Source organism: Haemaphysalis longicornis, unplaced genomic scaffold (genome assembly GCF_048455015.1).
Source record: "Haemaphysalis longicornis isolate Haplotype H1 unplaced genomic scaffold, Haemaphysalis longicornis Haplotype H1 scaffold_8, whole genome shotgun sequence".
Classification (NCBI taxonomy): domain Eukaryota; kingdom Metazoa; phylum Arthropoda; class Arachnida; order Ixodida; family Ixodidae; genus Haemaphysalis; species Haemaphysalis longicornis.
Window position 1 is genome coordinate 13,702,885 of NW_027526445.1, and position 14,208 is coordinate 13,717,092.

The window sequence follows — 14,208 nt, forward strand, 5'->3', positions numbered from 1 at the left end:
GACAGACAGATTGACAGGCCAACAATGTCGTGCTCAAGTGGCCAAAGAAAGGCTATCGTCTTTAAAACCAGCTGGAAAGAGACGCTGCCGCCACTGTTCCGCATTCTGCGAACATTGCGCAACCGTACCCCTCAGAACCACCGCCAGCCCGCAAAGTAAGAGATAAACAGAAAGACGAAAACCGGCTACCGCGCGAAGAGCTAAAGAGGGACGTCCAGCCGCGAGAAAGGGACAGCACAGGGGCGCTACGCGTCGTTGTGTCTATTTCCATTAACAGCACGGTCAAAACCCGCACGGGTCTGACCATAATCACTAATTTTTGTATGCGTGCGTGTGCGGTTAACCAGAGCACCCGACATAAATTTGCTGCGCCTGGCGACGTGCCGATGGTGGGCCCGCTTCGCACCTCGGTCAAACAGCCCGCGGCAGACGTGCCGCAACTTGGCGGCACACGGCGCCGCCGATTCTACTCTCCTTTTCCCATCGAGACGGCCGCACCAAGTCATGCCTGGGACGACCAGTCCCAAAAAGACACGCAGCGAGTACACCCTGGAGACGGCGCCACTGAGTCGCCTTCCCTTTCCTGTCGTGGCTCGGCTGACGCAATTACTTCGCCTTCAAACTGCGGCCAGTGATAGTCCTGATTGGAAAGATTCGAACTTCACGCGGCTGCGGCGGAACCGCGAGGGTATAAAAACAGCCCTGAAGCACCAGCTGTGTGGCGGCATTTAATCAGAGGCATTTAGTTGAGAAGTGCTATATCCTTTGTGCGAGCCATGTAATGTTCTTGCTACTTTTGTATCAATTGCATATCAATGCAGCTTAAAATTACCGTCGGCTCGACAACTTCATCGCTCTGCTCTGCGCCGCGTCAATGGCGGACTGAGCAGGGCAACGTCGCAACAGTGGTGACTGAGCTGGAATGGCCCAGTCCCAACAGTGTGTGTGTGTGTTTGGTATGGGAGGGGGTGGGGTGTAGAGGGGTATCGCTCGCAGTCGAGGGCCGCAGGCACCCAGTTGCTGCCGGTGCTTGGCAGCCGTTACAGCAGTGTCTAACTGCTCTGCTGTGCTTCGTGTAGTCGAGAACAAAGTTTGCACACGCGTTTTTCGGAGGTGGGATAGCTTGCACTGACGTCACTGTATTGCGGTGTTGTTGGGTTAGTTGCACAGTGGAAATCTGCAGCTCTTATCTCGAGCAGGGTGGATGAAGCTGACAACGATCGATCAAAAAGTGCGGTGGCGTCGTCATGTGCAATGCACATGTTTTACGGGACGTTCCAAGACGCGAGCTTAAGCGATAATCCCGGCGTCTGGCGTTGGCGTTCATCATTTCAAAACGATTCCTTCACGAGGCCTCCGACAGTGCGAGCTTAAACTCGGCAGTAGTTGCTAGCGAGGGTTGGTCGCCCCGCCTGTAAACAGTAGTGAAGGTAGGGGAATAACAACCACCGAAATTCACCGTCATCGTCAGCGCCCTCATACACGGTGTCATAGACGAGAAGCGGCGAATAGGGTTGCCACTCGAAATTAAAGCCATTCAAAAGCAAAACGCTCCTTCAGTGGCAAGATGCCAGAGCTCTTGGACAAAATATGCGAGGATAAACAAAGCGTCGCACGCGTTCGACTGGATATTGATATGTCCGATTCCCAACTCACAAACGTGCTTAGGTGTACCCGGATATTTTATTTTCATTGCTGGGGCAAATCCCACCGCCGTGCTTGCACGGTGGGGCTGTATGCTCACTTGTAAATGGCACAACACGAGACCATATTACTAGCGAACATGAGAAAAATGTTTGAAAGCGGCAACCTAATGAAACCATAGGGGCGCACGTACATCAGCCAAATTGTCGCTTGAATACGCACAGCGCAATGGTGCGGACAAGTTTGGTGGGACAAACGTTACAAATCACGCAGTCGGTTTGACGCGAGGTACGTAAATTAACGGCGACTGTTGAAATTAGCGGTTCGGCTCACGAAACGACTACATAGCGTGACATGCATCTACGGAAAATTCTGAAGACCGAAGAAGAGGGACTGCAGTACGCCAGGTGCGTGCATTGTTAGCAGCCTCCACCGCCTCTCTCCTAAAACAACTGGAAGGCAGCAAGCGCAATGAAGCCGCCACGCGTTCACAGGTCGCGTCAACAAAAATAACTGCGGCAGTCAACAAGAGCCATAGGAGCAGAGCAACTGCGGCCGCGTTTCCCGCCGGGCCCTCACCCCCTATATGTTTATTCTTCACATTGACCCCTTTGCGAGCGACCGCCGAGAAACGCTAACAGCGCCAAACAGGGACCGGGAAAGGAGGGAGGTGCAGTTTTCGTTGTCTAATTTTACCATCCTTGAGAGTTAAGCTGCACAGCGGCACCGCTAAATGTTGGCGACTCGTACACGCGCGTCCGGACTCGAGCTCATGATAAAACTTGTTTTCCCTACTGTACTCACGAGTGCATATACTCAAGAGTGCAGGCACTGGGAAAACCAGTAACCATGATTATTGTGTGTACTCATGAGTACTGTGTACTCATGAGTACTGTGTACTCATGAGTACTTATACTCATGAGTATTCATACTCATGAAGACTGTACTCATGAGTACTCATACTCATGAGTAGTGTACTCATGAGTACTGTACTCACGAGTGGTGGACTTACCCCTGTACTCACTCTTCATCATACTCAATTTTTTTTCTGGGTGTGCACTCACTCGTCATCGTACTCACTCGTTAGGTTGAGTACAAATGAGTACAAATCAGTGTACTCATGAGTGAGTACGCCGACCTATGGACGGAAATGCCTGTCGTACGACAGATGTTCTGTAGTTGTACTACAGAAATTCCTGTCGCACGACAGACCATCCTGTAGTCTCAACAGAAATCCCTGTCGTGCGACAGAAATGCCTGTCGTACGACAGATTTTCTGCAGTTGTACTACAGAAATTCCTGTCGCACAACAGACCATCCTGTAGTCCCAACAAAAATCCCTGTCGTGCGACAGAAATTTCTGTTGTGCGACAGAAATTCCTTTTGTGTTTTTTGACTGGGTATGGCGACTCCTTCAGAGCAACTGCCTCACCCGTCGATCCCATCCCCAAAAGACCTACTCCTCTGAGTTCCCTGCACCCAACTGTCCCCTCTGTGACTCCCTGGACGCCCTAAACCACAACATGTGGGCATGTCCTCGTAGCCAATTCCACCCCATCTCCAGCGTCGCGCAGTGGGAGGACGCGCTGGGCTGCTCGAAACCGGGGGCGCAGCTACTTCTCGTTGACTGAGCCGCCACTATCACAATAAAGTGATTCTCTCTCTTTATCTCTCCCTTCCTCGGAGACCCGGCTGTTGCACCTGACACGGTTTTCCTAACTTGCTCCTGAAAGCTCTCCATGAGTGACCAGCCGGGATGGTTTCGTCCGCTGGCCTAAACAGAATGCGTGGAGCCTAGAATTTGGTACCCTAACAGAGGCTGCCGACGAATATTGTCGAGTGATTCGTTTTTGTCGTATTTGACAAGTTTCGGTAGTGATATTGCTTGTTTCTTCCCCACCGATCTTGGAGGGGAGGCCAATTATGCAAATACTGCAAGTGTTGTAACCAAAGCTCCCTAATTTAGGCCGAAAAAACCTATCGCGCTTCATTGTTCCCCCTATGCAAACTACGGTGAATGGGAACTCTGAGGACATATTAGCCCAGCTACAGGTCCCATCTGAACTTGCAAAATATTCTGCTGTGCCTATCCTAACTGCTTGGTGGATTCAAGTGACAAAATATACACGTATGAAGCCGTGTCCAAAAAATGTGGCAAAAGGAAACATGCAGAAACCCGGACCGCGTCACTGCCATGGACGCATACTTCCTGCAGCAGAATGGCGAGGTGGGCTAGTTGGTATGTATGCATAACTAAACCTTCAAAAAGCACTTCACTGAAAAACTCGGCATGTTTTCCTGTTCGCTTGTCCTGCTAGGCCTACATTTTTAGTTGAAGTATACGTTGTACATCCGGAAGCACCAAAGTAGGGCAAGAAATTTTAACAGCACAATCACAATCACACATATTCTAAGTTGCACCAGTCAGCAGCCTGCAACGTGTAACTTATTAGCGAACGAGAGGCCAGACACCAGAATCATACTCTGGCCTAAACCTGCAAAATCCCAAATGCTGTGTTACTCTGATCACGAAGGTATGTTACACACTACAATAATTAGGCTGACAATTCCATAGGTGACAGAAATTTAAGAGCGATTTTTTAATATTTTTAGTAGGTTCTGAAAGGTTCATTTACGTTTGCGATGCTGCACTAAGAGTACAAAGGGCAACCAGCGCTGCTCATGCTACTGTACCAGTTACGACATGCGTGTAGTTCTGACATTACAAATAAATTCGGGTTGCATACACGTTGTTCATTCCAACATTTCACGACCAAACTGAGCGTTCGGAAAGATTGAACACTCAAACAAAACGCGCAAAAAGCATCCAGATGGCAATTTATTTTATTGCTGTAATCTCGGAATTCACTCGATTTATTATTTTATTTTAATCCTACACGCACGGCAATCATTCCATTTATTGCGCACGTTTTTTATCCGAAAACTATTATGAAGAAGAAAAAATTCCCCCGCATTTCCCCGAGGGGGAGAATGTGAAAGTGCGAATACACGGTTGTCGGCCCGCTTGCGGCGCTTGCGCTCGGCCCCCGCAGCCCACCGCCTCGCCGCCTTCTCTTCCATCTCTTCCATCGGGTTTGTAGTATCACGTGTACACCACGCAGTTATCAAGCCGCTATAACGCCGCTGAGTCGCCAACGCAAGCCGCTGACGACGTAGTTTGAATGCGTTAAAGATATAAGGCGCGTCAACACTGATATCACCGTCGCGTCCGTGGCTTGATCGGTAGAGCGTCGCGCTGCGGCCGCAAAGTCCGCGGGTCGAAACCTGGCGCCGGATGCTGTTTTTCTTTATAGAGGAGCACTGCGGACGCCGCCGACGCCGCCGACGCCGGCGGTGGATGGTTTGGGGTCGCTTATAAAGTGTATTCACACTTAAAAAACGGCATCTGCAGAAACAAAACAAAAACCAATATCACGCAAAAAGTACACAATGCGCGTGTAACCTATACACAATTATATTCGCACACGCGCTTATATTCGCACACGCGCTTATATTTGCACAGCGACTTATATTCGCACTCTCCAGCTTCCCCTATTTCATTTCATATCAAAACATAAGCCTAGCAAAACAGGGCAGAACACCAACACTTCACCAAACACAGGGCTAGAAATTGCGCGAGAATTGATTCTGTTTACAAACGCAGCCGCCAGGTAGAAACGGCTACTGACAAATCTCCGCAACGCACAAAGCGAGTCACTCAAACCGTTAGGGCTAACCGCTTACACGTACCGAAGTTCGAGAACAACCCTACTTAGTTAAATACTTATGACAAAAAAGAAGGTTCACTTGTACTCACTTACCTCCGCAACTTGGCAGTATTTCTTCGTCCGGTAGATACAACCATGGTAGTCAAATCACCGAAATAACAAAAGTTGAAGGCGTGCAAACCCGTGCTGTCACCGGCCGGTAGCCAGCGTATCGACACCTAGTGCAGTTACGACTGTGGGACGATCGGACTCGCCGCGCAGCGACTTTCCTGTCTGATGCTCGTCCGAGGGAAAAACTAGTTCCTGAAAGACAACCACCTTGACAAAACGCGTGGCGAAATGGATGCCCAAGTTATTGGTAAAGAGAGATATTAGTTGCCAATTATATACAAGAAGAGCTTGAGCTTGGGTATTTTTTTAAAGAAAACAGTAATTGTACCGACAATCTAGATTACGGCATTTAAGGCAATTTCAGGGTCTGCCGTGGAAATACAGCTGCCGTGGGGTTGTGGGCGCCGTAATTTTACGGTTTGTTCTGAGGCCGCCACCGCTTGCAGCGTATTTTCCGCGCTTTCGCGCGTCGACATCACCCCGCGTTGACGGCGTCGGCAATATGCACGGCGACGTGAGCTGACGCGGCAGGAGGAGCTGCAGGAGAAAACCTTATTGAACAGGTATATCGAGCTTCGAAGTTAGCGGGGTCCTCAGTCCAGGACTCCATTGGCGCGGCCTGCCGTCTTCGCCCTTTCAGCGAGCCAAAGCTGCTTACTTAGGTCCGAGCTGGCAAGTTCACTCTCCCACTGCTCCTATGTAGCTACACCGATGTCTATGCTGTTCGCCAGATATCAGCGTCGACGCCGCGCCAGAAAGCATCCGAAAGCAGGTGACATCGTCCGGATTCCATGTCCATCCCCTGGTTTGGCGTCATTTCGTTCGCAGAAAACAATCATTTTTTAACGTGCGGTAATTTGGTGTCTTGAGGCAAATTACAAGCTATTTCTGTTCGAAAGTGCGCACTTCCGTGGCTAGCTTGGCTTTCATCGGGGTGCGGGGGTTTGAGAGAGCTTTTTGCGAGGTAAATAAGGGAGCTCAGGCTACATCGCTTGTCGTGTTAGCATGATAGGCTTGTCTGCAAGATCAGTGAGTAACGAACAAAGTTTATCAACGCCAGAAATCTAGCGGTGCATTCAATTTCATTCGCGGATTCCGTAGTTTGCATTGGGGGAACAATTAAGCGCGCTATGGGTTCTTGGCCTAAATAAGGGAGCTCTGGTTACAACCCTTGCAGTGTTTGCATAATTGGCCTCGCCTCAAAGATCGGTGGGTAAGAAAGAAGCATTATCAATACCGAAAGTGGAAGTGGAAGCTTTAACAGCGCTGCATTCGGGGTTTCTGCCGCATCATGGATGAAGAGAGTGGTTCTGTTTGCATGTTCGGTTTTGGCATGATTAGACTCAAGCAAGTGCGAGGTGTGAGGTGTTGTGCCTGGATCAACTGCGATACCAGCCTGCCCTTTTTGTGTCTTTGTGATAACTCTATGCTGTGCGAGATGCATTAGAGTCTCAAACGATTATGAGTGGTTCCCCTAAAGCTGCTCACTTGGCTGCCATGATAAGTCATTTGAATTTGTGATTGTGTTCTTTAGGGCTACTATAGGTCTTAGCAATGTGTATTGTACGATGGGCGGGGTTTTTGGGTAGAGTACAGTAAAATCGTGTCATAAAGATTTCTGCGTGGTGCTGGTATGTTCCGCTGGACTAGAAAAGCAGTGTTATCGTTATATCGTGTCCTAAATGTCTCATAACCAGTGCATTTAACACGCTTTTGGGGTTCTTGCAGCGCGATGACAGCGGGTGGATCCTTTGTCTGTTGTATTGGGAATTGGAACTCTGCCCTGTTGCGGTGAAAACCGCGACAGGTACACCGCCGTACTATGCGCTATTTCCGGGAGGTTCCAATTCGCTATGTTAACGTTTTGGACAGTGGCGGGGTTGATCTGAGCCATAATGGTACTAATGAAATTATGCATCTGTGAGCGCATGTCCTAAATAGTGGCAAGCATAGATGCCTGTGTGCTGAGCAGAGTCCCAGTAATATGTGTGTACTCCGCCTTTTGGTCATCAAGCGTACGCTCTAGACGCTCAAAGCGATTAGGTTGCACAGTTTTTATAGGAGGGTATTCTGATTTGAAGGTGTACTGGTCGCTCTACGTTTGGGAGGGGGTGATGCCTGCCCTGTGTATGCATTTGTTGCTCAAGACAATGCAAGGTTTTTTCTCTTTAGCGGGGCGTTTTCCGCTTTAAGTGCTGCCAACACTAAGGAAAGTGCCTGCAGTTTCCTAGCGATACCAAAGAACAGAGATGGAGGTGGAAGAGTGGAGGATGTGGGGGTAATCCTTTCAGGTGATAACGGCAATGTTGGTGAGTAGATTGGAGGGTTACCATGGGGATGGTTGACCGAGTGGGAAGACGCACTTGGAATGCTCCCCTGCTGCTGATAGCTTCTCTTTGAACCGCTGGTCGAGCGAGTTCCTTGGACAGGGGAGTTTTTGACCTCCTGGCTTTGCCAGTCTCTGCTTTCGTGTGTGCAGTGCGTCGTGTCGAAGTGCTTGAAGAGGTGAAAAGTCACTTTCGTTGAGAAGTTTCTTCAAAGGTTCTTGTGCTTTGGCAGCCATTTGGGCGTAAGTGGTGCGTCTTGGACGGGGTAGGAACCTTCGAGGGCAGTCCGTCATGCTTGTGACGTGGGGTCCCTCACAGACTGTACATTTCGGAGAACATGGGTACCCATCCGGAGAATTTGTCCTGCCGCAAGAGGCACAGTGGGGTGACAGTGATTGCTGTGGAAAGATGTCCTTGCGATGTCCAGGTAGCCAGCAGCTAGAACACGCTTCAGTTTTTTGTCTTCGAGGTTTGCAAAGGTAAGCGGCCGCTCGGTGCCTCACCCAGCAGGGGACACGAGGTAAATCAAAGAGTATTTGAACCATGTTGGACGTTGCGAATCACCGGACATCCAGAATTTTGATTTCGGGGTTGTGAGCAAGTATACTGTGGGAGCACTCAGCACTGTCTGTTTCAGGTACATTGAAGATTATTCTGAGCGAGCTATTGGGAGGTTCCGGGCCATGGGTTGCCAGTTCGTACCGGCGTTCTCCTACGAGGAGCTGGTTGAGTGCGACGTACTGGGTTGCTCGCTTTTCGCAGGGTATGCTCACCACGATAAAGTTTGCTTTGCTACTATACCGTACATGGTCTTGGCCGCGAGGACGGCCACCAGTATTGTAGCCAGGGCCAGGCCACCACGCGGACGCCTTACCACTTTGATGTCTGTCGGTGGTAGCGGTTCTAGTGGTACTTTTGGCCTGTGGGGCTTGTTCTTTGATTAGCCTTTTCTAGGCTGTCTTTCGGGGGGATCGTACTTGCCTGTATGCCTGTATCGAGCTTGCTGTGCGACGTAGGTGTTTTCATTCCGGCTGCAACAACTGGTATGGAGAGATGCGTTCACCTTCAACTTCGCTTTCCATCGCGGTGAGATTACTGAGGGTGGCACTTGGTTACGGCCGAGAGGTGCAGCTCCTGCAGCACCCGGTCTGCGCCGAGCTCGAACGAGGCCAAGGTTAGGCTTAGGTCTGGCAGCGGCATGGTCAGCACTTCGACGTCCGCTGAATAGAAGAGTTCACAGATGAGGCTCAAAACCATGATCCAGGATGCTCGGGTAGACACAAGGCACCACTGTAGAGAAAGTTGGTGGGGGAATTCCGTCGCATTTTCACAAAAAAGAAAATTTTCCGTGATCCGACGTGAAGTGCGTTCCGACAGTCTTACTCTTGTATTATTCGTTACCCTTGTAGGATCGAAGTTCTTTCCTTCCACCGAACCTTCCAGCAGAATGCAGCGGAGTTGCGCTAAAAAAATGTTTTCATTCCAACGTTCTGCCTTTCGAGATAGACCTTCAATAAACCCAAACGAGGGTTCGGCAGGCTTCAGGGTGGCTTCGTCATTTTCGCCATGATCGCGAGGCACCTGCTTCGTCGTTGGATTCCTGTCGAATTAGGTCGACGGAGAAGCGTGAAATGCACTTGGCGTTCGAGTGTTTTCTATTCCTTGTGTTTTAATGAACATGTCAAATTTTTGAAGGCGCTGGCCTCACTGTCCAAGACGGCTTCAAGGAACATCCAAACTGGCGATACAACACCGCGCATGATTGTCTCCTACCTCTTTAAACGGTGTGCCGTACACCTATTGGCGGAATTTTGAAATTGCCTGTATATTGCAACACACCGTTTTTCAGAGGCTGAGTAATTTACCTCTTCTTTTAAAAGACCCGGACTAGTACAGGCATTCATGTTTACGCAACCACAGGGATTTTAGGCAATGACCACATCGAGCCCTTCATCACTGGAGCCTGAGTATATTTGTTTTTACCACTTTGATAAAAATTAGCAAACAGGGGCGGGCATTACAAGCAATCTTTCGAGCTCGCGGAGGGCTTTCTTTTTGGCGTCTTCCCAGCAGAAAGGGGTTCTTTCTTTTGTCAAGCACGTGAGCGGATCTGAATTGAATGCAATGTTTGCAACGAAGTGCCAACAATAGGGACACCATGTGAGTTATCTCTGTAAGAATAAACTCCATCGGCGTTGAGGACGTGGCACAAAAAATTAGTTTCTCATGAAGTAGAGCGGCGATTATCAGCTTCCAGCAATAAACCTAGTGTTTTAATTAGCTTGTAAAAAATGAGGACGACTAACCTCCCTCATCCCATCATCATTATAATCATGTTCCACTAAAGCCCTCTTATCCCATCATCATTATAATCATGTTCCACTAAAGCCCTCTTCCACTAAAGCCCTCTTATGTTCCACTAAAGCCCTGGTGCCTACAACCCGGGAATCAAGCCAGTGGCAGGAACCTTTTATTCCCGGCGTGGGGGAGCTGCACTTTGAGTAGGACCGGCATGAAACGAGCGAACCACATGCGGCCGTCACGACGAGTCATGAACACGATGATTATCAGTGAAGTCAACCAGGTGGTCCGGTCTCCTCAGTTCGAGCCATCGAGACTTTGAATTCAGAACGGCCGCCTGCGTGCCCCAACTTTGAACGTCGAGCCCTGAACAACAAGGTTGAAGCACACATGACCGAAGTCGGCATGCAGTACGACGACGACGCCGCGAACAGTACGTTGGCGTTGCTCGACCACCACATTCACGGAATGCAGACAGGTAGAAAGCCTTCGTATTCGGTTCCACATTCAGCTGCGGCCGCTGTGCCTCCAGAGACAGCACCCGGTGTGCACCAACTTCGTATACGTCAGTTCGGAGCGGGGCTTCCGAAGTTGGAGCTTCATCGGTTTAACAGAGTGACCAAATTGCAGCCCTTTTTGGGCATGTTGTGGCATTCCTTCCAAGAGACCATAGGTTTTTTAACGTGGATCGCTTCTACTATTTCATCTCCGTTCTGGACAGATCTGTGGCGCAAGCAGTCTGGAATTCAGGTGTCCGACTCCCGCTCTAATTATGTGCTCGAAATTCTAAATCAACGTATTTGAAGCGTCAAGCTGATCGACCACAAATATCTAGATAATTTGCAAATGCAAATTGTCTAGATATTTCTTTCTTTAAGTTCAGCTAGCAACGTGCGTGCTTTGCGGAAGCTTTAGGACACAGAGGAAGTGAAGCAGTTGGGACTGCATAACCCGGGGATCACGGATTCTTCGTATGCAGCTATGATCATCGAGGTGCTGCTCAAGGTGACCCCACTCGACATCGTGGTAGGTTACTGCAAAAATGGAAGCGCTGAGATTGCGACAAGTACCAGCCAGGATTCCTCTGATGAACTCGATCAGCTACATGAGTTTCTCCCAATTAAGGTCCAGTTCCGCGAAAAGACCTCTCATCAACAATTGGCGAAAGGCATCAGAAAGCAACGGTCCTGTCTACAACATATCTACAAAGAAGCAGACTCCGAGGCCTGCCGCGTGGGCTCCTCATAACAAAAAGAACTCTTCCCCTTATCCTGATATTTCGGCTACACCCCCCCAAAGACTGAGTACTGCAAAGAGAAATGACCTTTGCAGAGAAACGCAACCAACTGGTGTACGATTGTGGTTGCCCCCGGTTCACGGCAAAAGGACACTGCATCCGTGACTGCCAATGAAGAGTCCAGTTCCAGGCTTGCAACCGCCGACATGCTTCATCAACGTGCGACTGTTGTGATATGGACGTACCATACTCCACTATTGGTCAGCAGCTAAATTTTGCCATGCGAATTGCCACACAGAATGATTCAGCTCCCCGAATCATCAATGACGTTCTACTCCAGACGTTTCGAGCATGGGTGAGGGCGTCTGAGCGTTGTTGCTACACGCACGGAGTCATCGACAATAAGAGCCCGCGAACCTTCGTCAAAGAGAGTGTTGCTTCAAATAGGAATCTCGCTACTGTTACCGATGCATATCTGGTTGGGATCGGAACGTGGGTTCGTATCTCATCGGGCGGATATTTTTTCTCAACTTTCTTTCTGTCTTTCAAAAATGTGCACCTTTTTGAACGATAAAGAATGCGCTCCAACATTCTCCCCTTTGCTTTTTCTGGAATTCTTGACTGCAACTTTTATTTCTGTCTTATTTAACAAGACTGTCATTGTCACTTCCTGATTCGATTCATATATATGGATGGTTTCTCGTGTGGCAGAGATGGTGCCATACAGAGCTTAGGAGGGTTCAACGGTGGTCGACCACTCTCGACATAAAAATGCCCGAGATACAGCCCGAGGGTTAAAAAGAAGTCCGTTTCACCACGAGTAGTCCCCGTGGTAGTTGCTACCAGTTCTAAGCAGAAAAACAAATATCTCAACATAAATACCCGAAACGTGGAGGGGAGTACAGCCCTAGTGGTAATGTAGCGGTCATCTCACCACACGCCTATTCTGCGGCTCGTAGGTTCGGATTCAACCCAACGGGCATTTTTTCTCTGCTTTTTTTGTGCCTGAAAAATATGCGTCTGTATACATATGACCTAACACATTCGCCCCTTTGCTTTCCCTGGCATTCTTTACTGCAAACCCTTATTTCAATTTATTCAACAAGCCCCTCATTTCCGCTTTCTGATTTCCTACATACATATGGAGAGTCTCTGATCTGGAAGTTTTGGGGTCATGCGTAGCTCAAGAGGGCCGAATGGTGGACGACCACTGTCGACTTGTCATCGAATCTCGAGTCACGGCCCCGGGGGCTACAAAGCAGGTCCCCTTTACCACGTGTTGTTGAGTGACGCTGTCTGCCATTACGAAGTGCAGGAAACAAAAAACGTAACGTAAATAGCCAAGAAATTGTACAGAACAGCCCCGCCGGTAGACCAGTGACCACCGCACCAGATGCATTTTATGGAGTTAGTGGGATCGGTTTCCACCCGGCGGACAGTTTTTCTCCACTTTCGTTCTGCCTTTCAAAAATCTGCATGTGTTTGAACCAAAAAAAATATCCACCTCATTCTCCCGTTAACTTTCCTTGGCATTCACGACCTGCCAACACTTAATTCTGACTTAATACAACGAGACCCTCATTTGCCTATTCCCATTTGCTACATGCATAGAGAGGGTCTCGGTACTGGCCAGCTTGGGCCATAGGTAGCTGAAGAGGGCTTAATGCTTATCGCCCACTCTTGACAAGATAAGACGTGCGAGTCACTGCTCATGGGCTGCAAAAAAGGTATCCCTTCACTCCGAGTAGTCGGAGTGGCGCTGCCTACCATCCCCAAGTGCAGGAAACAAATATCTATATATATTTGCAGGAAATTGGATTAAAGAACAGCCCCTAAGGTAGCGTAGTAGTCATCGCAGCAGACGCATATTCTGGAGGTTGTGGGTTCGGATCCCACAATGTGGGCATTTTTCTCCTCTTTCTTTTTGTCTTTCAAAAATTACATCTGTTTGAACGTAATAACGAAGCTTCCTCATTCTCCCGTTTGCTTTCGTTTTCATGCGTCACTACCAACCATTATTTTGACCGAATTCACCTTACCCTAATTTCCATTATGATTCGCTACATGAACAGAGGGTCTCTGTTCTGGCAGTCTTGGTGCCATAGGAAGCTAAAGAGGGCTCAACACTGGTCGGACACTGTCGGCATGTCGTAAACGCTCGAGTCATGTCCCGTTGGTTAAAAAGAAGGTAACCCTTCACCCAGAGTAGATCGAGTGGCGCTGGCTACCACAACCAAGTCCAGGAAACATATACCTTAACATAACTACCAGGGAAAGTGGAGGGGAGAACCGCCCCACTTGTAGACTAGTAATCATCACACCAAATGCATCACCTGGAGGTCGTGGGTTCGGATACCACCAGGCGGGCATTTTATCTCCACTTTCTGTATTTCAAAAACATGCATCTGTTTGAACGATGTTAATCACCTTCCATGTACCCCTTTTAGCTTTCAAAGGCATTCTGGACTTAAAACTCGGATTACTGTCTTAATCCAACTAGCCCCCCATATTCTCATTGTGATTCGATACATGCATGCCGAGTGTTGCTGTTCTGGAAGCTTGGTGCGATAGGTAGCTAAAGAGGGTTTGAACCTGATTTACCACTTCCAACACTCTTTAGCCGATCGAGTCACGGCCCCCGTGTAAAAAGAAGGTCCGCTTCACCACGCTGGCTCCGAGGGGAGCTGGCCATCACCCCCAAGCAAAGAAAACGAATATCTCAACCTAAATACCCAAGAAAGTGGAGCGGACAACATGCCCCCTGGTAGGAATCGATCACCGCACCAGATGCGTATTTTGGAGGTCGTGGGTTTGGATCCCACACGGTAGACATTTTCTCTCCACTCCTGTGCTCCTGAAC